The sequence below is a fragment of the Pogoniulus pusillus genome, chromosome 2 (assembly GCF_015220805.1).
Source record: "Pogoniulus pusillus isolate bPogPus1 chromosome 2, bPogPus1.pri, whole genome shotgun sequence".
Taxonomy (NCBI): Eukaryota; Metazoa; Chordata; class Aves; order Piciformes; family Lybiidae; genus Pogoniulus; species Pogoniulus pusillus.
In genome coordinates this window covers 33821461-33847303 of record NC_087265.1, presented here as the reverse complement: position 1 = coordinate 33847303, position 25843 = coordinate 33821461, and the positions used below count along the sequence as shown (strand labels likewise).

Below are 25843 nucleotides of genomic sequence, written 5' to 3'. Positions count from 1 at the left end.
TTGCCCTTTGGAATGGGCTGCCTGGGGAGGTGGTGGAGTCACCATCCCTGGGGGTGTTCAAGAAAAGCCTGGCTGAGGCACTCAGTGCCATGGTCTAGTTAACTGGCTAGGGCTGTGTGCTAGGTTGGACTGGGTGATCTTGGAGGTCTCTTCCAACCTGGTTGATTCTATGATTGTAAGCTGCCTTAGAACCTGTTCTTGAATTTTGCATTTTAAAAGGGAAGACACATGGCAGTGTTTAAAAAGAGACTGAATGTGGCACTTGGTGCCATGGTTTAGTTGACTAGATAATGTTGGGCAATAGGTTGGACTTGATGATCTTAAAGGTCATTTCCAACCTCACTGATTCTGTGAATAGGAGGGCTAAAGTGGAGCCTCCTTCACTGCTTGTACCCTGCTATGATCTCTCTGCTGTTGTGACCAGCTGCAGCCCATGCATAGATGGGACAATAATCTGCCTGTGCCATCAGGGCATGGGCTCAGGCCATGTAATGTTGTGGCATTTGGGATTTAAGCTGCTGACATTGGAGGTCTTGGAGGCTGTCTGCACTCAGCCAGTGGTCTGCAATGTATTAGTTTGCCTTTTTTTCTTCTTCTTCTCCCCCTCCCCCCACCCCTCACCTCCCTCCCCAGCAGGCTGACCGAGCCTGGGCTCCCACAGTGGTACTTCATCCAATGTGGTGGGACAAAGTCCATCCTGGGGATTCTGCTGCACCTCCTACCTCTAGGACCACTTGGGAGATCTCCTCTAGCACCACTTCTGTTTCCATCCTCATCAAAACTGCAAGTACCCTTCTGTCTTGTTAAAACACATCTCCAGGGCATAGGAGAACAGTCATCCTTTCTATTTTCAGCCCTCACTAAGTAGCATTTCTTATTTGTAATAGTTTTGCAGCTTGTTAGTAAATATGCCTGTAGGAGGGGAATTGAGCAATGCTGGGGTTTGCCAGGCTCAGTTAACAGGGAAAAGCTGCTGCCTGACCTGAGAAGCCTTGGCAACAACTCTGATTTCCAGAGGATCTTAAGCCATCCTGTCAGCAGTCCATCAAAATGGTGATTCTGGAGCAGCATTAAGGTCTTGTAAACCTCCATCTTCTCATCCAGAAGGAAGTGGTGACCTACTTGTGGCCAAATAAAACTCTCCTAAATATTGACTAGGCATGAATAATTGCACATGTATCATTACTTGAATCGCTGACCCATTGCCATTGGGGTCAAAAGCAGAGATATCAGGGAAACCTGCACCAAGATGGTTTTTCTACATCTTGCTTGAAAAGCAGGAGAACATCTTTTGATACCAAGATGCTGTTCCAGGAGCACAGTCTATATTTGCAAATAGTCAACCCAGCCCATAATGATTAAGCTGAATGGGAGAATAATAAAGACTGGGGCAGTGCAGCTGGAAAACTGTCTAGCAGAAAGAGACCTGGGGGTTGTAACTGACAATCAACTGAATATGAGCAGTGTGCCCAGGTGGCAAAGAAAGCCACTGGCATCCTGGCTTGTATGAGAAATGCTGTGTCCAGCAGGAGTACAGAGCTGACTGTCCCCTTGTACTCAGCTCTGGTGAGGCCACACCTCGAGTATTGTGTTCAGTTTTGGGCACTGCAATAAAAGAGAGATGTGGAGATGCTGGAGCAGGTCCAGAAGGCAACAAAGCTGGGGAAGGGCCTGGAGAACAAATCTTATGAGAAGCAATTGAGGGAGCTGGGGCTGCTTAGTTTGAAGAATCATAGAATCATATCATAGAATCAACCAGGTTGGAAGAGACCTCCAAGATCATGCAGTCCAACCTAGCACACAGCCCTACCCAGTCAACTAGACCATGGCACTAAGTGCCTCATCCAGTCTTTTCTTGAAGACCTCCTATACTTCCCCCAGCACAACTTGAGACTGTGTGCCCTTGTTCTATTGCTGATTGTTGGGGAGAAGAGACAGCTGCCTGAGAGGAGGTTGAGGAGAGGTTGCTGTTGGTCTCTTCTCACAGGTAAATAATGATAGAACAAGAGGGAATGGCCTCAGGCTGCAGCTGGGTAGGTTTAGACTGGACATTAGGAAACATTTTTCCCAGCAAGAGTGGTTAGGCATTGGAATGGGTTGCCCAGGGAGGTGGTTGAGTCACCAACCCTGGATGTGTTTAAAAGTTGTTTGGATGTGGTGCTTGGGGATATGTTTTAGGGTGAACCTTGTAAAGTGTAGGTATAATGGTTGGACTTGGTGATCCTGAGGGGCTTTTCCAACCAGAATGTTTCTGTGGTTTTTCTGTGCTAAATAGAGAGTGATGTTCCTATTTGCATCAGGAGAGGCCTTGAGTCTTTTTTAGCTGCCTTTTCCAGAACAGATCCTGGGCTAAGTCATTGTCTTGCCAAACCTCGCGCAGTGAGTGTTTTTATCCCCAAGTTTGCTTTGTTTCCAGTAGGCCTCTTAATTACAGTAAATAGAAAATTAAAAGAGGGGATGGCAGCAAGCAGTGGGGAAGCATTGTCAACAACTGGCCACGACGCAGGCTACGTGACTGAGTGCGTCCCTCCAGAGATTGGATTTACACTGAAATAAAGGCAGAGAAAGATTTGTGGGAGGGCAAAGCCCCATCTAGCTTGTTTATGTACAATTAGCCCCAAACTTCCACAGTGAAGTCACTTCCTCTTGAAAGATGCTATTTAGTCAAAGTGGAGCCTTTTCACAGGGAGGCATTAATGGGATGAAAACCATTGGCAAACAGAGCTACTGCTAGGAAAGCGAAACCCCAGCCTTCCCTTTCAAGAGAACTTGAGTTTTGCTTTCTTTAGATGCCTCTGGCCCACATGGTAGTTGCAAAATGTTGAGAATTGGCTGAAACAAAAAGGGAAAATCCTTGCTTGTCCCCGGCACATCTCCCCTCCCTCCCAAATGCAATGAAAAGGAATTTGGAAATGCCAGGATCCCAAGTAAAACACAAATTAGGGAGCTGACCTCCCCTGTGCCAGCATCCTGCACGAAATGTAAATATATGAGAACAGTCAAGCTTTAAAAAACAGAAAATCATTCCTAATCCCTCTAGAACCAACTCAGAACTTCTCCAGTCTCTGCGAGGAAGAATTTGGATTCAAGGAGGGACTCATTCACTTGCTTTGCTCCTCATGGCTGGAGATCACCAGAAAGAGCAAGCTGTGCTTCCCTTGTGCTGGGGAAAAAGCCATCTACCTCCAAGCAAACACAGCAAGACACAGGGCAAATAAATGGAAATAGCAGAGTGATTGCCAATTAAATGCTCTTTAAAATTTAATCTGAACATTAAACCTAACAGAGATCTGCACTTACAGGATCTGCCCGCTGGGGCTGCCTCAATTGTGCGTTCCTGAGTCCTGCAGGGTCTGCCAGGGCTGGGATTGCTCCCTTTTGGCAGTGCCTTTGGAGATGCCATGGAGGTGCCAGTCCTTGGGTACAATGCTCACCTCTTCCAAGCCAAAGCGCTGGGGGCAGCCTACAGCTGCTCTGCACCGCACAGCTGGGAGCATCCCTGGCTGTCTTTCCTGCTCATTAGCTTGCTTCCTTCCCTGAGCACCTCCAGCAGATAAATATCTTGGTCTTTGGCTCACTTGGGCATTTAGGGATCTTTCAAGCCACAGCTCTGCCTGAGGTCCCTGTTGTCTTGCTGCCCCACTCCTGAGCACAGAAAACCCAAGGGAAGAGATTCTGTTCCTTGCCTGGAAGAGAAAAGGGTCCATAAACAGCTGCAACAAAGGAACCTGGGCAAGGGAGGACTGCCAGACTGGGGCTACCAGAGAACGTCCTTGGCTTTGTCCTGAATAAGGCCACTAGTGGTCTGAGACTAGCACCCAAGGTATCATCTCTTGTCTCCAGTCCAGGAGATCAGAAGCTAGCCAGAGCCCCGTGGCACTGGTGAGTAGATGCTGTCTAACCCTGGGGACAATGCAGGCAACCTGCCAGGGCTCTGGCACCATGCTGTCTGCTAAGCTTCCTGAGCTCTCACTAGCCACGAGAAAAGCTTTTCCCAATGCAAATTGCTTTGTGATAACTGAAATACATCAAGATGCCAATCTGAAGACTCAACTCTTCAGGGATACAAAAATAAAGGCAGCTTGGAAGCAACAAAGTTTCCATTCTGTGACCGTCTTGGGGCAGCAAAGTCTTGTTCTGCAAATATTCATAAGACCAGGTTGCTATAAGGGCATGGTCAAGGTCACGGCTAGAGCTCAGGTTGGGAATTCACATTTTTCACCAAGTTTCAGAGTGCAGTGACACGTTTCTAAGTTGCACCGTTCGCAGTGTTGTTCTTCTGCCATTAGATGTCTCTCTGTGCTACATGGAGCTCGGACAGGAGGTCACTCCTGGCAAACAAAGGTCACCAAGCTGGAGCTGAAGCAATGCAGAAACCTGTTGGTTTTGTCTTTGTAGCTTCCTTTGGTCTTCTTTAAGCCTTTTCTGTAAGAGAGGCTAAGATGAAGCTGGTGCACAGATGAGTTGAAATGGTCATTCTTTATGGACCCACGGTTTAGTGCTCGGAAGGTTATCTCCAGGGCTGTCAGATAGAGCAGGCAGCGAAAGGCTGCAGCCCATGGGGATGTTTGGGTTATAAACTATGGAATGTGATCATTCAGCAACAGATTGCTGTTGTTCAGCCCATCATGCGACACATCTGCATGGCCACTACCTCCTCATCTTATCCTCCTGACAGCCAGGAAGCTGGGAGATGCAAGAAAACAAAGGAAACATTATTTGTAAGCTACCTCTGTTTTTTCAAGCACACCATTTGCAATGTGGTTTGGTGAGCTGTTTTGGCTAAGTTCTGCTTTTGCTGGAAAGGGGCTCACCTCCTGGTATTTGCAGCGTGTGTGGGGCCTCTGACTGACAAATGAAGCCCATACCTCTTAAACCTTTCTGCAGAGACAAGCTGTGCTGCATCCATTGCAGAAACAGCCTCAGTGCGGTGCACATTATGAGCCAACGCTCAGAGAAAGGGCTGTGCTCTAACAGCTCTCCGGGGGACATTGGAAACAGCACACGGCTGTCTGAAGCTGTGCATGATTTTTTCCACATTTGTAATTGCAGCCTTTTTTCTCCTTTTGGTGGTTATTAATGTTGTTCGTTTCCTCAAAAATTACATCTGTTTAGATGTTAATTGAGTTAATTGTTACCATTCAGCAGCTGGAGAAGCAATTTAGCACCTGCTAATAAAGATGCTCGGTTTGAAGTTGTGTGAAAATGACCATATTAGAGGATTGCTGTTGTACTGGAGTGCCAAAAGTGAGAGCAGCAAAGTTAGTGTGCAGTAATGGATGGAGGGATGTGCTGGAGGGTGGTTTTCTCGAGCATAGTGTCAACTTTAGGAGTCACAGATCAGTAAACAAGCTGCACAGTCTTGATATAGAGTCATTGAAACTGGAGATGGGGAGGGGGAGAAAGAACACAATAAACCAACAGAGAAAATAAACAACAGAGAAAATACAGGTGGCAAGCACAAAGTCAACAATAAATAACCATCTCCCCTTTAGAAGAAGGAATACAGCTTCTCTGTGACAAGCTAATAGGGTAGAATCAAAGGAGGAAATGAATGTAAAAAAGGAGTTACAGCATGTATGAGGAGGTCTTTTACTAAGTGTTTTTACTCCAGAGTAAGTGAAGGCCTTTCTGTAATGCAAATGCAGAAGGTTCAGAGGCAAGAGGAATGTGCTTGAGCAGAATATCTCTAGGATGAGAGTGATGATGACCATGTTAAGCAGAGTAGCCATTTCACTTTGCACCTGCTATGCCAGGCTGCAGAAGGACACCTGCTGTGCAGGAAGGATGAAGTGGGCAACCCTGTGAGACTGCCATGCATGCTCCCCAGCATGTCCAGCCCACCTATGCTCCAGTGGCAAACAGGAGGAATGGTGGCTCAGCACAGTAGAAACTGCTGGTGAAGCTGTTTGGTCCACTGAGCTTGTCCCTCTCTGCAGTGCACCAGGGAATGGTAGCAAATCATTCCAGGCTAGACACCTTTCCAAGGTCCTCTGTCCTGACTGGAAACTCTTACTGTGGTAGAGACTCTCTTCCACTTCTCAGTTACTTGCTACTCTCCTTCGCTGTCCAAAGCACAGGGCTTATTTCTCTTGAGTTCAGGAATTGTTAGCTTTACTGTTGCTGCCTAGCATCCTCTTGAGGATCACATACTGCCTTACTGCCCTCACCAAGAGGCCTTGCAGAAGCTACACATCGAAGCCACCTCTGTCCATTCTGCATCAAGGCTGCTGTTCTGACCTGTACGTAATTACAACCAACCAGCACAGCCATTTGAGGGCATATGTGGCTGTATTGAGTAGTTTCCTTTGGCTAGGTTGGCTGGCAAGGATATGAGATCATACATTTTCATAATGTCATGTTAATTTTTCATTGCTCTTACTTCACAGAGAGAATTCAATCCATGGAATGTCTGCAAGGGGAAGCAGAAATGGCCAGAAATGCACCTAAGCCCCATCTGGCAGCATCACTGTGACCTCAGCCAAGTGACTAAAGGCATTTGGAGGGAAGTAGTGTTTTGAGGATAAAACCCTATGCATTGAAAAGCATCCCCCAGCTCAGCAGCTCAGCACCACCAGCAAGACACTGCAGGTTTGGAGTAGAGGAGACCCTTTCAAAGCCATCTTTAAAGCAAAGAGCAAAGGAAAAAGCCAATTTCTCCCGAGGAAAGAGTATTTTGGAGCAGTGGGTGAGTCAGAGCCAGCTTCCCTCCCACGCAGCTTCATTATTTTGGCTCCCAGGAGCACAGGCGTGTTTAGGGGGCTGTGCTGTCACCCCTGCACGTGTTGATAAGGGCTCTTAGGGGCACAGTGAGTTTTGAGGAGCTGTGCATGGCCCCTCGCACTGCTGCGGCCCTGGAGCTGCACGGTGCCCATCCTCAGCACCACAGCACATGGAGCAATTTCTGTGCACAAGGACACCAGCTCACAGGGTGAGCTAGACTGTATCCCCCTGGTGTGAGGAGCAGAGCACTCCATGATGTCCTGCACCTCTGTTCTAGGGTGTTGGTGCTTGTCTCATCATGCATGGTGCTTGTTGTGGAGGATTTGCTGCCCAAGGCTTCAGAGGGTGTGTGTGTGTGTTTGCCTGGTACATGGCTATCTACACTAGGGTTAATTGTATGAGTCTGTTGCTGTCTCTGCCATTGCTCTGGCTAGCTGTGCTGGGGCAGCATCCAGAAGCGCAGAGCAGCAGAAGGAGCACCAGTGCTGAAGTCTGTCCATGCTCTGTGGTGTGTGCTCGCAAGGCATTGCTGTAACCTGACTCTAGCAGATCCTCAGCTGAGGGACACGTTCCTCTTGCATGTACTCGGAGTGGGCATTTGTCATCCTGTTCTGTCCTGTTGGTGTACCCTAGGCTGGTGAATAGCTTGATTCTTTCAACTCTAAGACCCTCATTCAAGAACCACAGCATCTGTTTCCCTGTATGGCTGCTGGGGAGACCTGCTTGTGTCCCACATCTCCAACCTGGGCTTCAGGCACTTCCAGAGCCTCCATTGCAGCAGTGTCAGCTGAGCAGCAGATTGAAAATGTAAGCAGAGTCCTCTGCTGCAGCCTTTGATATCCCCACACTGTTGGGTCTTCCTGTTCTAGCAGTGCTGCTAAACTCTTGCCTTTCCCCCATCCTGCCCTCCTGATGCATGTGTCACTCGCTGCAGTGGGAAGCATGGGAAGCCATCAAGCTCACAGTGGCATGAGTTACTGGGGGGGCTTCAGTCTGCTGGTGGTTAAGCCTGTGTCTCTGGCAGCAGTATCTCCTTTGCCTTTCTCCCACTGCAGCAGGTCTGTGTGGTTCCTTGTGTCCTCCTCACAGACCTACAGGGTCCTGCAGAGCAGTGTCTCTGGTATGGATGTGCTGCCATAGCTGTTATAACTGGGGACATCCCAGTGCTCTTCCTGTTATTTTTTCATCCTCATTAGCTTGTTTACAGGGGATCTAGACTCCAGATTGCTGTGCTATTCCCTGCTGACAGATGTGGCTGAAACTTGGCTTTCTTGAGACTTCTAGGAAACGGCTGCAGGCCAAGAACAGAAGAAATGCAAGGTCAGCCCTTGGACACCATAGCATAACCTCATCGGCCAGAGATGTTTATCAGTTGTCAAAGAGATGACCCTACCGTGCGGTGCAACCAGGGACTTGGTGTAAAGTGTACCAAGAGGAGAGAGAAGTGGAGTAGGTGGTTGGATTACGTCTTGGGACAGAGGGAGCGCAGAGCTGGTGGGGAAGGTGGGAGAAGCGATGCATATGATCTGCCCCTGGTCAGGGCAGGCTGACACAGGCATAATACGGCATGAGGAGGAGTGAACAAAGTCACAGAGCTGGCAGTAGCCCCTCCTACTGCTGCTTCTCCTACTTCACCATCCTCTGGTAGCTGCCAGTCTCTTCTCCTAGGTAGCTCTTCATCTGCCTTTAATGATCACTGATGGTTTGGGCACTTGAACTGCTACCCTGTTTGATGTGATCTGGAATAAGGTTCTTCTTGCCTCTCTCCGGAGGCTCACATTATAAACTCCACAGCTGCAGCAGTGAAAGGATCCTATGTGCGATCTCCACTTTGCTTCCAGGAGGTGGGCGGTGGCTAGCTTGTGATGCCTGCATTTTCCCACTGGGCAGAAGGTGAGGAGCTCTTACAGCCTCCGGGCTCAACGAGTGATTGCTCCTCCCAGCGTTCAGCACTGCTGCTCTGTGCAGCAGGACTTAGCATGCTAAAGTTAAAAGAGTGGAATTTAATACTCTCAAGTCCCTTGCATTCCAAAACCTGGTATGAAATCCCTGCTTATGTTTAAATAATCTGCATGTTTGAGTAAAGGATTATGAGCTGGCAGAGGAGGTAGTACTTCCTTTGTTTCCTGCAGGGAAGTGCAGGAGGGAGTCTTTGGGAAAGTCAGCTTGCTGAAGAGCAGAAAGGGCAACCCAGGGATGCTTCCAGAAAGCTCCAATCATGAGTGAGAGCCAAGAGACAGCTGCTCAGAGAGGCAGGAGAAGAAATAACTAGTGAGAAATAGCATTTAATTACTTCTCACTCCTACCAGTCTGGGAAAGAAGATCTTTGATGCTTGGTGGAAAGGGACTGTATTCTGGTTGTGGCTGATTATTCTTCATCAGGTGAAGAATAATGTTCTTGAGCAGCCTCAGTATCAGAGCACTGCTGCTGCAACCCCTGGTAAACCATTGGTGGCACTGCAGTGCGACAGACAGCATGGAGCTGGTCAGGTCTTGATGCTGGGCTTGGCTTGCTAATAGTAAAGATGTTTCAAGAGGAAGATTGTGCCTGGGCTGAGCTGGAATACTGTCTGAGCTGAACTGGCCAGCAGCAAGGATCCTGGGGCTGTGGACAAAGCTACCAGGCCAAAAAGGACCCTTCTGCCTGACGTGTGCAGAATCCAGCCCCTGGGTGACTGTAGCAGCAGGTATGAAACTGCCTTGGCTGAGCATGAGAGAGTAGAGGGCAGGAAGGGTGTGTATGGAAGATAAAGGCTTAAAAACTTCCTTTGCTTTGGATGGAAATTCAGTTGGTTGCTGCTGAAGCAAAATGCCTTGACTCTGCCTTTTGACACCTGGAAGCACTTGCCAAATTCTTCAGGGCTTTTCTCCCCACCACCAACCTCCTCCATCTGTCAGTCTACTCCTATCCTTCCTCTACAGCTACATCAGTGAGAAAGCAGAGCTGGGTGATGTTAAGCATGGCCGTTGCTCTAACTGGCCACCTTTGTGGTGCTACACCTGCTTTCACTTGTCTCCTAAGCGGTAATTGGAGGCGCACCAGGTAAACACCCTGTGACCGCTTGGCAGTTACGCTCTGAAAAAAGGGACTGCAGTCACACGTGGTGAGGACGGGAGGAGCTGCTGCATGGCCTGCATCACAGGTAGGAAGAGAGGAGAATTTGCTTGCAATGAAACGGTATTTACCGTGTAATTATCACGGTGCTCCATGGTGATTACTATGCAATTAAATGGTCAGCAGGTACTGCCTGAACAAAGAGGATGGAAGTGACAACCCTGTTCTGAGGCTTGCAATATTACAGTGTAGTGGAGAGGGGGATGAAAGTCATAAAGTATTGATGGTAATGGGATGGATGTAACAAGTCCTTGACTTCTCGAGTTGAAGTTGGCAAGGAGTGAGAAAAAAAAGCATTTAATTTGTTGGTGCCACCCCGGAGAACAAGGGACTGGTGTTTACTGCAGCCATAGAAATTACAGCAAGGGAATGGTGTTTACTGCAGCCATAGGAATTACAGACTCGGTGGCAAGGATGTTTGGCAGAGCAGTGTATGCCTGCCGTGTGCGTTTAGAGACAGGTAGTGTGGCATGAGAGCTCGGGAAAACCCTCCTTTGGCTGCTGGGTGTCAAACGCTTGTGAGAAAAGGGTAACCCCTGCCAGCCACCGTGCACCACCAACGCCTGCTCCTGGTGGTGCTCCTGTGACTGGATACTCCTGGCAATGCTGCACTGCCTATCACATTCCTGTGAAGGAAGGCTGTGGAAGGACTGCTTAAAAAGACTAGGAGCAGCTCCTTCTCCTCGCTGCTGTGTCGCTGCCGTCGTGTTCCCGGCGCTGTGACTTGTCCTCGCCTGACTCCCGTTACAACTAATTAGCACCTTGACATTTACACAGTGAGCGAGGCAGCCTTGATGTTTGTGAAAGAACAGAAGGCACATCTGTCTCCACGATCCATTTGAAGAGGAGGAACATGGCTATGTGGTGTTTATAGCAGGCGCTTGGGGGAGGAATTAATTTACAAATTTTTTTGAATGAAAACAATTCCAATAACTGAAGTGCCCTCTCCCTCCCACCTCAGCTGCTTACAAACCGTGGAGCTGAATCTGTCCCACGTGTCCTTTGAACCTACCACTAACAGTGGGGAGGGATGGTAAAAAAAACCTAAATGCTTCATGGAAAAACTAATGCTGGAAAAAAACCCTAAACCAACCAAAGCCCCAAATTCTGCCCACAGAGTTCAAACGACTTGTCAGGCTTTAGCTTATACCAGTTTTCATGTACTTAGACAAATGTCACCAGAATCAGACTTAATTGACTCCACTTTGCTCTTTATCCTCATTAAAGAGGAATGTAGTTGTTCCTCACTGTCTCTTCACCCTCTCTGTGTGCCCTGTGCAGATGCTTTGTGGAAGGTGGTGATTAACTTTATTCCTGTGCCAGCAGACCTGTGAAATTTCAGAGCCGTCCAACTGTCGTGGTGATGGAGCTGGAGTAGCAGTGGAGCTCAGGTCTCTCCTCCTTCCCAGCCAAGCTACAACCTTGCTGTGCTTGCCCTGACCTTTCTCTGTAGGGAGTCTATGCATTGTGGTATGGATCATGGAGGTGTTCAAGGGCCTTTGAAAGTGCTTATCCATCGTTACCTGGGTGTGGAGGGAGGTGGCAGGGCCTCCAAATCTGCTGTGTCATCATCTTACATTAGGTCTGGCACCTATCTCTTAGGGGTTAATGCATTGCAGACAGGCCAACTACTACTCTTATGTGACTGCAGGAACAGCACTGATTAGAGAGCAAACAAAATGCATGGAGGAGTGAAGCAGCAGTTGGCAGGTGACTGCCATGCAGTGCCAGTGGTGCTGGAGATGAGTCCTGCTTGCTTGCATCTGAAGCTCAAGCTGCTGTGGAGCAGCACTGTTCTTTGGTTTGTCTCGAATTCCTGATGACTCGTTTTTGCTTTCAAATGGGGGTGGAAACCAACTGAAAGGAGAGGGTTGCAATTAAAAACCCTTCTTGTTTTTTTTCTTAAGGACCTCTCTGGTTCATTAGCATTGTGTGTGTCCTCTGTGATGCCATGGTCCAGTTGACTGGACAGGGCTGGCTGATAGGTTGGACTGGATGATCTTGGAGGTATCTTCCAACCTGGCTGATTCTATGAAACTTTCCATAATCAAAGTTAAGCTCTACCCTCTGGTCTTCAGTGGTCTGCCACAGCCAAGCCAGATGGTGAAGTATGGAGGAAATATTAACTTCCCCACCCCTTTTTGCAAGGAGAATAAAGCAAAGGCAAACCACTATCCCTGGCTAAAATTTAGTGTGGCAAAGTTGATAAAGTACCACTTTTGGAGCTGTTTGGGACCTTTAGTGGTGTAGTTTAGGATGTTGTACAACCTTGGAAAGTCTTTGGAGGTTTTTGCTGTATCTTTGGGTTCATTACTTGTGAGTGATGAGTACAATCAATTTGGTCACAGCAGGAGTTATCTGAGATAAGAAAAAAGCAAAAATGTCCTTGGATGGCTGAAGTCAGGGTATAAACCCACTGAATTTGGGATGCAAAGCATCTCTAAATGCCTCTTGTAGGCCAGTGGCTCCAGATGATTTCAAATGTTTTCTCAGCTAGAAGCTGACACTTTCAAGAGAAAGAAGATCTGTGGCATGCCTTGTTCTGCTCTGGGCTCTGCAGGCCAAACACAAGTGGCACAAAAATGTCTCTGGGATGCTGCCCTTGCATCCAGCTGCTTGTCCATTGGCAATAAGTATCACAACAGGGATCCTGACACTTTGTTGTTGACTTCACTTTATGTAGTCCCAAGTCTAGAGGCTCTTGGGCTTCCTTGGATTTAAGTTTGGAAAGCAGAAGAATATGGTGACCTGCTTTACAGATTCATGCTGTGACTTGGAGCTGTGTGGTACCTTTAATGTTCTATCTTAGGATATTGTACAACCTTGGAAAGTCTTTGAAGGCTTTTGCATGTGTTTGAGGTGGAACCTAAGAAGTTCCTGGGACCCTGCTGGTCCCAGACCCTGTGGGATGGACTGGACTCTGGTGGCAACCCTACCCTGCCTGCTGGGAATTATGCTGGAAAAGCCTGCTTGGAGGAGGGAGCACCCTGCTCTGCTTGTCATGTAAGGAAGAGACAGAACACTGTACTCTTGTTCCACCCTCCACCACCTGCATGTTGGAAAAGGTTTTGGTGGTAGTGTCATGTCAAGATCAGGTCCACATGCAGAACAAGTCTCCCTCTGAAAACAGAGTCAAGATGACAAAAGCTAGCCTTGTATTAGTGAGGCTCCAGTCCAGCTCTGCTCCTCTGCCACTGTCCCTGCTCAGAGTCAGGTTGTCACTATGCTGCAGAAACGCAGCAGGGCTACCTGTCTCCTCCCAGCCACGGTGGGAAGAATACAATGCCTTAGGCACACTTCTCCTTTGACGGTGTCAATACGTTGCCGGTATGGCCCCAGTCCTGTAGTAAATGATGGTGCTGCTTCTTCCCTCCATACCACAGACTGACCTATTATGTCGTGAGGAAAACACCCAGATCTGGATTGTGAGGGGCTTCTTCCTGAAGGGCTCTGCAGTGTCTTCCCTGCTTCCTCTATGGGATGTCAGCCAGAGGGACATCTGCAGAGGGCTATGGTGATGTGAGATTGCTCAGAGTAATGATTTCTATGGAGCTGTTGTGCCCTCTCTCCCACTCACTGTTGAACATCTGCTTAAATACCTGAGTTAGCACATCTGCCAAGGGTGCTTTGATTCAAGATAGAACTTTATTCAGTAGTGAAAGGTAACTTCAAACACACAAAAGAAGGAAAGACGAGGGGAGAAACATGTTCAGCATAATAAGAAGGCGAGTTTCGAAGGCTCTGGGATGGCTTCTCTCCGTTCCCCGTTTTGTCGGCTGCTTCTAGGCAGCAGTGCCCATAGCAACACCGCCTGGTGCAAGCAAGACTGCAGTGATCCCACGGGCATCCTTACCTTGAAAAGGACCTGAATTAAGGTCCCGTCTGCTGTGGCTTTCCCCCTAAGCCCAGCTGAGCTGTGCTTGTGCCAAGCATCTCATCGGAAGGAGGTGAGGGATCTTTCATCCATCAAGCATGCTGAATGAGAGCTACGCCTCTCCCGGCTGTGAATGCAACAGATCTACAAACCTTCCCTTTTTTATTAGCAACTTTCCCCGTGTAACCACGTTCCTGTGGGTTGGGGTTGAATGAAGAGAAGCTCCTGTTTTAATTTTTGCTGTCAGGAGTAACGGGTAAGTGTAGGAGGAGGAATATTAATCACACCCAGCAGGCATTCTTCAAACTTAGAAACAGCATAAGGAAAGAGCCCAAATGGCTTAAACATTGCAGGGACCATTTGTATGGGAGTCTCATGCTCAAAAACGTGCAGGGTACTCTTGTTATTTAATTTTTTTTTTTTTTCACCTTAATTGAGCTTAAAAGGTAAGTTGATGCTCTCCCTTTCTGCAGCAAGAACCAGGGTCTGCAGCTCTGGTCAAGTCTGTGGTCTCCAGAGAGATGGGGGAGAGGTGTGCAGGGGACATCGGTCTTTCTGTTGAAAGCTCTGTCACCTCAATTAGTTGTTTCTTTTCCTAATTCATTCTCTATCTGAATGCAAAAGGAAAGGGGAAGGAGGATAATGCCTTTGCTATTCCATATTTTTACAATGCCATTTTAGCAGGCACAGCATTGCCAGGGGAAAATTCTGCTTTTCACCTGTTTGGGGTGATGTGAGGGACCATCTGAGGTTCAGAAGGGACATGAGTCACACCATGCACTTGTGGATCCACCCTGAAAAGACAGGGTTGTTTTAATCCCTCTCTAGGGCTTTGAGAGGTCCCTCTGCTGCACAGGTGTGCAGGCTTGTTCACAGCTAACCCACGATCAAGGATGTGAGTCCTTACCATGTGAGCCTAGGTGAACTGCAGCATCCTTATGCAACTCTTTCCCTTTAGTTGTTTGTTTGTTGTTGGGGAGGGGGGTGTGTGGTGTGCTGTTGATTTGTTTATATACATACATACTAGAAGCCTCTGGACAAAGGCATAGGCTGGGCTTTTACTTTCCTGGAGGCTGCTTGTCTTTTCTAACAGACCTGAAAGTCTTTGCACCCTCCATCCGAAGGGTGTGAAGCTGCCTGACTGCCTCCATTGGCCATGTCTGCCTGCATATCTGGAGCTGCCAGCCACGAGGAAGAAAACATCCTTATCTTGGGTGAGCCAGGGCATGGATGGGGTCTTCCCTGGGGCAGGGAACAAGATGTTAGGCCCTTCTCCCACCTCCTCTGCTTTGTTTTGTTAATACATCACAGAAGCCTTTCTCAGATCGGCAGGAGGCTACAAGGAACATCACCGCACTGCTGTGCAAAATTGCTATTCTCTTGCATCTCACCACTGCTGAAATTGGTTAAAAGCGTCTGACTTGGAACCAAATTTCCTCTCCATCTTCTTAAACATACAGAAAAGACTGCTTGGCAGATTTTACTGTGCCTCCAACGTGGAGGGGCTAAGAAAAGCAAAAAAAGATACAAGTTGTACATAGAGCTGAAAACCTGCAACGAATTTTCTCCAACAAAACGCAGTGGTCCTGGTGCTGAGCCAGTGCGTCTCTGTGGGCTTCCCAGAAGGGCAGACCTCAGATAGGATGCCGGAGAGCTGGGCTTTCCCAGCAAGTGGTTTCTGCTTTTTGTCAGGGGATCATCAAAACAGATGCATGAGTGAAGCACTTTGGGGTTTGAGACAAAACTTCATCCTCCCAGCTTAATCGGCTTCCTTGCAAAATTCCCAGCTCTTTCTGGTAAGGCATCCCAAACACCAGGCTTGCGGGAGGCTGCAGCATTCCTTGCTGGCAGAATTTTGAGGCCTAACTTCACATGTGCAAAATGAGTTTATTCTTCTGAATAGGCTTCTCTTCTTTTTCAGCAGTGCAGGGCTTGTTTGGGTAGAGAAATATATCCGATGAGGATATTGGAGTCAAACAGTAGAAGGCCGAGAAAAAGCCCCGGTGAAACTGGCTGGGCATGGCTTGGCATCTGAACCTAGTCAGGTGTAGCCTGGCATCGAGAGCTACAAGAACTGCGATACCTGGAGCTTGCAGAACTTCCCAAACCTGTGCTTTTGCTCTGAATCTATTTCTAAGGGGCTGTGGACCCCCCTTGCCCTGCTCCAAGTCTCAGCTCTCCAAACACAGCGTTCAGTGCAGAAGCATAAAGAGCAGCAAGCTGTAATTTGACAACGGGGTTGTGTCCCTCAATGAAAGCTTCCTACGTGTCTATTGGAAGATTATCCTATCAAATCCCATGCTGCTCTGAAAGGTACACATTTAAAACATGACTAACGCTGATGGATGCTATTATTCTATTTTATTCTCCAGCTTGTGAGTAATGTCTCATAAATGGGGATGCATTCAGAAAAACATCATCTGCTGCGGGAGCGTGGGCTCCTCGGCACAGGCAGCCCGTGGCAGCGGAGCCGGCGCGTGGCGGCACGTGGCTGCGCGTGGGGCTGCAGCATCCTGGGCAGCACGGCCGCCTCGGAGTCCTGAGCTGGCCTCCAGCTCTGCTTGCTGCCCCAAGGGCTGTAACTCTGTCTTGAGACTCGTTTGATGGCATGCTGCAGGGATGGTGCAAGCCCACGCTGTGAAGCTGTGGCACTGTTGAAAAGTGAGGGATATCGCCAGGGTTCGCGCAGGTTGTTGCTGTTAGAGCTGGTAGACTCTTCTTATAAAGCTATTTTATAGCCTTCGTGAGGGTATGTCCAACCCTGCTAATGCTGAACCTTCTCAAAGCACTGGGGTTCCCTGTAGCTGAATATCATAACTTTCTGGGCTCCAGGAAAGTTCATCATAACATGTTCCTACTTGCTTTCCTGGTTCCCCAGCTGAGGGCAAGGATGTGACTAGGCTGTGCTGCTTCTCTTAAGGTCACTCAGATGTAAAAGCTCTGTACCTCCTTGTTTAGAAATGGTCCTGGATATCCCACTACAAAGGAGCCTTCTTCGGTATGTGGAAGCCAAACTCCTCTGCCCTATTGGAGATGTCTGCTCTCACTCACACTCCGTGTTCCTTCTGACATGGTGCTTACACTTGCATGTTGGTAGTCTTCATCATAAGGTGAAGAACTGATCTCACAGTTGCATTCTTTACATGGGGTGATCTCAGGTTTTGCAAGCCACCCTGGTCTGGACAATAGGGCCCTCCTGGCAGCTAGTGCAGCCATCATGTCCATGGGCTGTTGTGGATATGCTGGGACAGCCTTGAACCACTGAGCAAACAAAATGCCCCCTCACTGCTAAAAGCTTAGTTATGTGTCTGCCTGATCAGCATGCCTGGGCTATTGTGTCAGGGGACAAAAATATCAGAGATTAAGCATGCAGCTGGCTGCAGAAATGTGTGGAAGGTCTGCCTTTGGAGGTGCCTATAGGAGCTGATGCCATGACCAGTGGTGGCTGGTGGGGCTGGGGACTCTGGTTTGCAGAAGCTGAGCCCATGGGTGGCTGCTGAGAGTGAAACTGCACAGTTCTTGGTTCAGGCATTCTCCAAGTATCTATCTCGCATCTTCAAACCTTCCTCCCCAAAAGAGCTCCCAAAATCCACAGGTGTACACGGAAACAGTCAGTGATGACCAAGAGGCTTGATCTACTTTTTAAAACACCATCTTGCCCAGCTTCCTAGGAATCGGTGGCTGGTGTTCTGGTTGTTCCCTGAATGGAAATTGGTGACATTGACCTGCCCTAGGGATGGTGCAGCCTGGCTGCCTTGTCCTGTGCTGCTGCTCAGCTTCCTTGGTCCAATGTCCTTGCCATCCATAACATCTTTTCTCTTCTGCCTCATGCAAAAGGAAATGAGACGGTTTTGATTTTGCCTCCCCTCCTGCTGTGGAGATTTTGGGTGAGGGTTTTTTTTTGTAGTTTACATTGTTTGGAACACTTATTTCCTCTCTTGTTTTTTATTTTGAAAAGGGGAACAGAGCCTGCATCTCCTTGAGGTGTTATTAAGCTGGTGATTTGACTGTGAGGCACACTTGCACCTCCCACACTCGTGCAGTCAGTGACGCACGCCATGATCAATGGAGACGGGATGAATAAACGCAGCGTTTGCTCCTCACCTGTCATCCCCAGAAAGAAGGAGGTGGAGGAGAGATGGAGGGAAAACTGCTCTGGGCATGTAGTTTTCAAGTGCTGTTTTCTATATAGCCAAGTGACGCTTGCCAAAACATCTCCATCACATGAGAGGTCTTTTTTAGTCTTATGGTGTTAGCATTGCACTGCCATGAAGCTCATGGGACTGCTGCAAGCCTGGCTTTGGTGTTCCTCACCTTATCAGGCTCTTCTTCAGGCAGTGCACTTCTAGGCATGCTGGACTGGTCCACACAGTCTGTGGCTCTCCTCTGCCTCATGCTTCCTGCTGACTCTGGACTTGTAACTGATAGGACAGTGACCTCCGTCTCTGTGGTCTACATCTCCTTGCACACTGTTGCATGGTTCCCAGTGATGCAAGTTTAAGATGCTGAGTTCAATGACCTGTCTTTTTGCTGTCCATGTCATGATTCTCCATCAGCATATCCTAGACAAGAGGGTTCTTACTTCCTCCTATGAGATGCCAGTGCAAGGGAGCCTTGAGGGATGGAAATATATGGTTCTGAATGTGAAATGGGGGCTTGTCTAGGCTGATGGTGGTGAAAATGATGGTGCATTGTCGTGAAGGACTGGAGGTGATAAAGGCTGAACTGCAGGATTTGTGTATCTCCTGCCTACATGAAAACAGTCTCCAAAACAAAGCAGTAAACTGTCTGTTGGGTACCTGGAACCCACCATGCTGAGTAGGTAGACTTGAAATGACTGAGGTAGAATCAGATGCTGGGTTGCAAAGGCTTCCTACAGCATGGAGAGTATTACGTCCTCCTCTTCCTTGGAGTGTGTGCTTTATCCTCAAGGATTCCTCTTTCCTGGGGAGGAATTAGCTGAAGCTCTGAGTAATTAAGCACTGGCACTTGTTTTTCTTCTGCTTCCCCCTTGTCTTCCTGCACTTGCAGCATGACAGCAAGCTGCTCCTTGTGGCGGTGTGGTACTGGGAGCCAATGTGCTATAGAATTAGGGGCCTGCAGTGGGATGAAAGGACATTTTGCTTCCAGTTCAGGCCATGAAATTTACACTTCAGTAGAACAGCACTTCCCTTTCAAAGGCATCAGTCTTGTTTTTTTTTGCTGCCCATGTCAAGTGTTTTATCTTTAGTCCACCTTGGAAAGCTCTCCCTGTTACACATATGCTGTCAGCTTCTGACTTCCAGAGAGTGCTCTCCTGCAATGCCACCCCCGTGCCTCAGCAGGGGAAGGAAATGGCTCTACAGAGGCTGCCGTCGCTTGTACGAGCAGTCAGTGCCAGCCTTCAGAGCTGTCACATTAAGGATGCAGCTCGGATGTAGCTGTATGCTACATCCATCACTCATGGGCAAGTGTTTTTATGCCACATATTTCATGCCTCAGACTATTTTTAATAATTTATATTAACACTTTACAACAGAGGAAATGGACAGCAGGACATCATTTACACACCACATCAATAATAAATGGAGCAATGCCAAAACACATCAATAACAAGATTGTTTGTCCTCTTCTCATCTTCGCAGTCGTGCAGCCCTAAGGAGGGAGAGCATGGGAAGATGGTTAGGCTAAGGTACCAGCGGAGAGAGATCTGCAGAAGAAACAGAGTGGGAATATTGTAGGACAATACTGCCCTTCAAAAGGCTCTAGGTGCAATTCAGAAGCTACACATGGTGTTTCCCTCAAGGAGCTCTTTTTTGTGCTTAATACTGCATCCCCTGGAAAACAGAACCTTGAGTAAATGGTTTCTGACCCAAATATAGATCCCCATTTCCCAAGCCTCTTCTTGTCCCCCTGATGCTGGTATCATGCCAGCAATGAGCACAGTAGATGCTGAAACATCTGTGCTAACTGTGATGCTGTGGGCTGCTGTGTAGCATGAACTTGGCATGGGGGCAGAGCTTGCTTGGCAAATACCCACAGAAGACCACATTAACTGTGGGCGCATTTAGGGAAACATTTGCTTTCAGATCAGATGTGCAATGCATGAATGTTGCTAATAGGCACCCATGCCACAGGATACTAGAGCTATCTGAAGTTAAACTTTAAAGCATGGATGTAGAGCAACTGTTTCACTCTACAAATCTGCTGCTCTGGCACAGCACTGCTGACCATATAGATATAGACTATCTGCCTGAAATCTCTCTGGTCGGCTCCTCAGCAGATGAGAAATAGGTAGTATGGACCACAGGAAATTATTATCTTAGTTCATGTGTGTTTCAGATCTTGTAGTTCCTCATTTCTTGTGGTACTTGAACCAGTTTCCAACTTGTTTGTGTGTGGTTGCTGTAAGGGAAGCTTGTGGGCCCATGTGCAATGCTCTGTTATTCTTTATTGCTCATGTAATTTATGTCTTTTCTCTGTCCTACATCAAACCACAAGCATTTTCTGGTCTCCTCTGCTTCCAGTATTGGCCTCGATAAAACATGCTGGCAGTGTACCTGGTACTGAGTCTCTTCTGAAGTCCATGAATATCTTCAGTGCTGCCTAAGCTATGATGCAGGCACCTTTTTCTAGAAGTCTTAGTGCCACAAACATGATGCTTACTCCAGCTGAGTTATCTCTTTCCTTTCACATCAGTCACTCTGTGCCTTGACTCTTCTGGATGAGTGTTTGCTCTCTTGTTCTCCTATCCTGGCTACTTGGAGGCAATCCTCTGGAGTCAGACCTCTGGGTGTCCACGGCTTTCTCCATTGGCAGGAATCCTACCCTAAAGTCAACATCTCCAAAGGAGCTGTTGCAGATTCAATATGAACTGTAGGTGTTTCCACTTTGTACCTTGATAGCTGCATTTCCATCTCTTGGCCCAGCAGAGCCCAGTACCCACGCAGCCTCCCTCCGTCCTGGTTACCACTCTAGGCTGTTCTTACCACAGCTGGCTGCTTCCAGTGTAATCCTGGCAGTAGCATCCCTTCTCACACTGTTCCCTTTGGCAAATCCAGTGAATATTTCTTTTCCTTGCCCCTGCTGCCTGTAGCCAGATCTGTGTATGTTTTGTTCTTAGACCCTTCTGCAGTAAGACATCTTTGATGCTGAGGAGTTGGGCTCTCTTTGCTGGGCTCTAGTGTTTCTTGGACCATAATCTTCATATGGAAAAGAGGAGCAAAAACTTTCTGAAGAAGGTGGAAGATAGCAGGAAGCCAGTGTTTGTTGGCTACATTTTGAGCTGTCAGGCCCCTTAGAGCAAATGTCAGCAAGGCAATAGCAGGAGACTGTGGCAGGCTGTTCAAAAAGCAGCAGAGCAGGTGAAGATGCAGACAGTGCTGGCATTGCAACCAGGGGATCTTGGGATGTCTTCCTGGCACCACCTATGAGTCCTCTTGAAATATTCTGCTTGTTGTGCCAGGGCTCATGAAGTTTCCACTTTGGGAGAGAGACTCTTCATAAAAGCTTCTTGCAAGCTGAGCCTGAGCAGAAAGCATGCTCCCTCATGCAAATGTCTCTTGCTACCGGTTTCTCTTGCCCCAAACTGCATAACCTGCTCTTCTAACACTGTGTTTCCACGGGAGCTGGAACTGGCATGTTCTTGACAAGAACAGCACCCTAAAAATCAGCATTTGTCTGGGCTACCTCCTGGCACTGGCCAAGACCACCTCTGCTGTGTTACCTGCTCCTCACAATTTGTGACAACTGTGAGAAACATTCCAGGCAAGTGGAAGTTCTGATGGAGATGACAAAAAACCTCCTGCTGATGTTGAAATGTTTCACAGGCTCTCAGTTTGACTTCAAGGAAGCTGTAAGAGAACGCAAGCAGATTTCCATTGGGTGTCTACCGTTAGGTATGTGCTTTTCTTCTTCCAGTTGCCTGCCAGGGAGAAGACAGGACTGCCCCAGCATGTGTTTCTAAAGCCCTCTGCCGTGGGGCAAGGCATTTCTCCTCCTGGAGCTGACTGGAAGTGCAGTCCTGGTGCTTGGCTGCCTCCCCTTCCACAGAGAAGGTTAAAAAAAGAAAACCCAAACCTCAAACCAACCAAAAAGCCCCTTGAAACTAAGCTCTGTTTCCGACTCTCCTTTGAAAAGGAAGTGCTTTCCTTTCCATGTGGCTGTAACAATCACCCCCTTTGCTGTCTGTAATGTTAAACCGTTAAACCGCTCTCCTCTGATGGCTCATTGAGTCCCTGCAGATTTTAAGTAGCTTGATGTATATTTTAAGGGGCTCTCTGCCATTCCCTTGCCAAGGATATTTTTAAATAGCCATTATTTTGGTCAGACGTAGGAAAAGCCAAGTTCTTTCTGTTGCTGGCTGTGCAAATTCTCTTTCTGAGGCTGTGCTGAAATGGCTGATGCCAGGACGCAGACGACAGTGTTTTTTGGCACTGCTGGGAGGTGAAATTACTCTTGGCAGGAGTAGCCCAGCTGTTTATTTCATCTCTGCTCATGGCAAGGGGCTAGGTGGGGAAGGGAGAGATCAATGTTTGCTATATGTGAGAGAACAAGAGGAGAAAAAACAAGTATCTCAGTATAAACAGTCAGAAAACCCCCAAACATTGGCATTACCTTTACAATACACTGTTCAGCTTACACTTACCTTTGTCTTTCTAAGGACTCATGCCTTCCTATCCTATTAATCAGTGCAAAATTGCAAGCTATTTTTTTTGAGGCAGCTGTTTTCCTCCCTGTGGAAGAGTGGGATTATTTAAGGACATTATTGGAGCTGGGAAAGACTACCCAGTCAGTCAGATGAAGAGAATCTAAACCAGGCTCATAGCAAATTGCACTCAGATAGGACAATTTTACTTGCAATACTGCAGAAAGTTATGATTACAGCTCATATAACAAGCTGAGAAGTGCAGTAGGAATCTGTGAGTACATTAAAGACAGGAGCATTATGTGATCTGGGTGGTCATAAAGATACCATTTGTACCATCTGTCCATAAAAAGCATCATTACCTGTCGGATGGTACTCCACCTACCAGTGATTAATTGAGCCTGTTTTAAGCTAGCATAGATGCTCTGACCAAAAAATGGTGTCCTAGATTATATCCTGAAATGTCAGCACAACTGATGGCAGCTTCCATCTTGAAGATGCCTTCGTGGCAGCCTTCTGGATGTGTTATTTTTCCAAGTGTTTTCAGATAATAACAGGGTAGGAAGTGTTCTGCTCTGAGTAAAACATCAAACCAGGCAGCTCTCAGCAGGTATTTGGTAATGAATCAAATGCCAGTGGTTTTAAGAATCTGTGGATTAGATTTCATGGTTGCTTTGGCAATCTAGAAAAAGCAAATATTAAAACTCACAGTGCAAAAGGAATGCCTGTGTATGTGGTAGCATGTACAACTAGTAAGAAGCAGGGACCACGTAGGAGTTAACTGGTACAGGCACTCAGCTTTTAACATCAGAAGTGCTTCTGGCCAGAGGCTCTGGAAAGAAATAGTAAGGCCTGGTGACTAGAGGCTTAACAGCTCAACTGAGCAGTGAGGACAGCATTCCCATGTGCATCCTCTGATTTATCTCTCTCTTATCAGCTTCCAAAGCAAAACCGACTCTACAGGGGACTCCTGTGGCCCAGCTTCTTATGTTGCCTGAGGAAGGAGCTAAGCAAGTAACAGCTTTCTCCCATAATTAACTTGCAAGGGAAAGGCTGGTTCTGAGTTGTGCAGGCTGGAACCAATGAGGTAAACCTGTTTCCTACGTGAAGCACAGGACTGTCAAGGAGTAACTGATCTCAAAGGAACCCATCTTTAAAAGCTGGAAATAAATTAATGGGGAAGGAAGTGAAGATGTTGCTTTGCACCTTTTAGCTCTGAAGAGTTTTCTCTGCCTCATAGCTCAAGACCAGGCTTTTATAACAACAACAGACTAGAACTGAGCACACTCACTGCTTGCTTCAGGATGAAGAACTTGTGGTGGGATTGGGCTGGAGGTGTGGTGTCAGTCACTGCTGATCCTTATGTTGGTATCAGCTGCAGTAGGTCTCTGCTCCAGGGTGCTGTATAGGGGATGGTGTCAGGACCAGCTTTTAGTAATTTGTCACCAAACTGTGCATTCCACACAGCTCTTCAAGCCCCTTGATTTTGTTTGTTTGTTTCACTCTCATACAAGGAGTTTCTCTGTTCCTAAATTATCTAGCCCAGCAGCCAGGCAGAAAGGGACCTGGGGGTACTGGCAGATAGTAGCTGAAGATGAGCCAGCAGTGTGCCCAGGTGGCCAAGAGACACAATGGCATCCTGGGCTGTGTCAGGAACAGTGTGGCCAGTAGGACAAGGGAGGTTATTCTGCCCCTGTACTCAGCACTGGTCAGGCCACACCTTGAGTACTGTGTCCAGTTCTGGGCTCCTCAATTCAAGAGAGATGTTGAGGTGCTGGAACATGTCCAGAGAAGGACGGCAAAGCTGGTGAGGGGCCTGGAACACAAACCCTATGAGGAGAGGCTGAGGGAGCTGGGGGTGTTTAGCCTGGAGAAGAGGAGGCTCAGGGGTGACCTCATTGCTGTCTACAACTACCTGAAGGGGCACTGTAGCCAGGTGGGGGTTGGTCTCTTCTGCCAGGCAACCAGCAACAGAAAAAGGGGACACAGTCTCAAGTTGTGCTGGGGGAAGTACAGGCTGGATGTTAGGAGGAAGTTCTTGCCAGAGAGAGTGACTGGCATTGGAATGGGCTGCCCAGGGAGGTGGTGGAGGCATCATCCCTGGAGGTGTTCAAGAAAAGCCTGGATGAGGCACTTGGTGCCAGGGCCTAGTTGACTGGACAGGGCTGGGTGCTAGGTTGGACTGGATGACCTTGGAGGTCTCTTCCAACCTGGTTGATTCTAGGATTCTAAGCACACTGCAGCCACTATTTGAGGTAATTGCAATTTGAACTAGATTTGATTTGCTACCTTGTTGGAGATGGGAAGGGGCGTATCTCTAGGAGGTGGATTTGTTGGATCCTGTGTTTTGCCTATCAGGTATCTGCTGCTGTAATCAAGGATCACAGCGTTCCTTGATAACAGCAATCAGTCCACTGGAGGAAAGTGTGTTAGTTTGGTTGTAGTCTAATTGTGTGCCTTTCCATCAGAGAGAAATACAGTGCTAGGATGCTTAACAAAGACTTCCTGTAAGCAATAACTCAGGTGAGTGTAAACAAAGCTACGTAATGGTCCATAGCACAAGTCACAGTATCACAGCATCACCAAGGTTGGAAGAGACCTCACAGATCATCAAGTCCAACCCTTTACCACAGAGCTCAAGGCCAGACCATGGCACCAAGTGCCACGTCCAATCTTGCCTTGAACAGCCCCAGGGATGGCGACTCCACCACCTCCCCGGGCAGCCCATTCCAGTGTCCAATGACTCTCTCAGTGAAGAACTTTCTCCTCACCTCAAGCCTAAATTTACTCTCTCAGTGAAGAATTTTCTCCTCACCTCAAGCCTAAATTTCCCCTGGGGCAGCCTGAGGCTGTGTCCTCTCATTCTGGTGCTGGCCACCTGAGAGAAGAGAGCAACCTCCTCCTGGCTACAACCTCCCCTCAGGTTTAAATGCAACCTCTCCTCAGTTCTTCAAATACAGAACCTAAGGCACAGCAGTAGATCACCAAAAAAATATAGCAGATATTGTCATAATATCCTAGAACAGCTTCTCACAGTATAAAAGTGATCTTTTGGGCTATTTGGCTATCTTTAATTCTTGAAAGAAACATTCCCCTAACTGAAATAAATGCAACTATCTGGTAACTACAGACAAATGAGGACATTAGACTGTCTTGTACCACATGGAAAGCAAAATAACACAGCCAGCCTGGGAACTTCATACTGTTGAGCATGTGAAAACCTAAGTGTAGCAAAAACTGATCTTGCTCCAGAGAGTTAAGTATTGCAGTCATGCTCAAAAATTACCACCCCCTCCCACCCCCTTTTTTTAATTTTTTAACAATAGCTTTTTGGATGGTTCTGGGTTAGGGTTTCTTTTTTGACCGAATTTGTCAGCAAAATATCTCTCTTAGATTTACAGACTTGTCTGGTGATGGCTGAGGAGGATTTGGCTGCATGGCAAGGTTGTTTTAGTGATTCTTGTTGTTATTATGTGAACATTGCACTGAAAATCCTGACTCTGAG

The 25843-nt window shown here is 47.7% G+C and overlaps 1 long non-coding RNA gene across 1 annotated transcript in view; it reads left to right on the top strand.

Annotated features, from left to right (window-relative positions):
* Window positions 1-7933: 7933 nt before the first annotated feature.
* The window catches only part of LOC135184338 (uncharacterized), a 32974-nt gene continuing 15064 nt past the window's right edge, over window positions 7934-25843 (top strand). The window contains exon 1 of the long non-coding RNA XR_010305983.1: window positions 7934-9866. This is a non-coding gene — a long non-coding RNA (uncharacterized LOC135184338). The remainder of the gene's footprint in view (window positions 9867-25843) is intronic.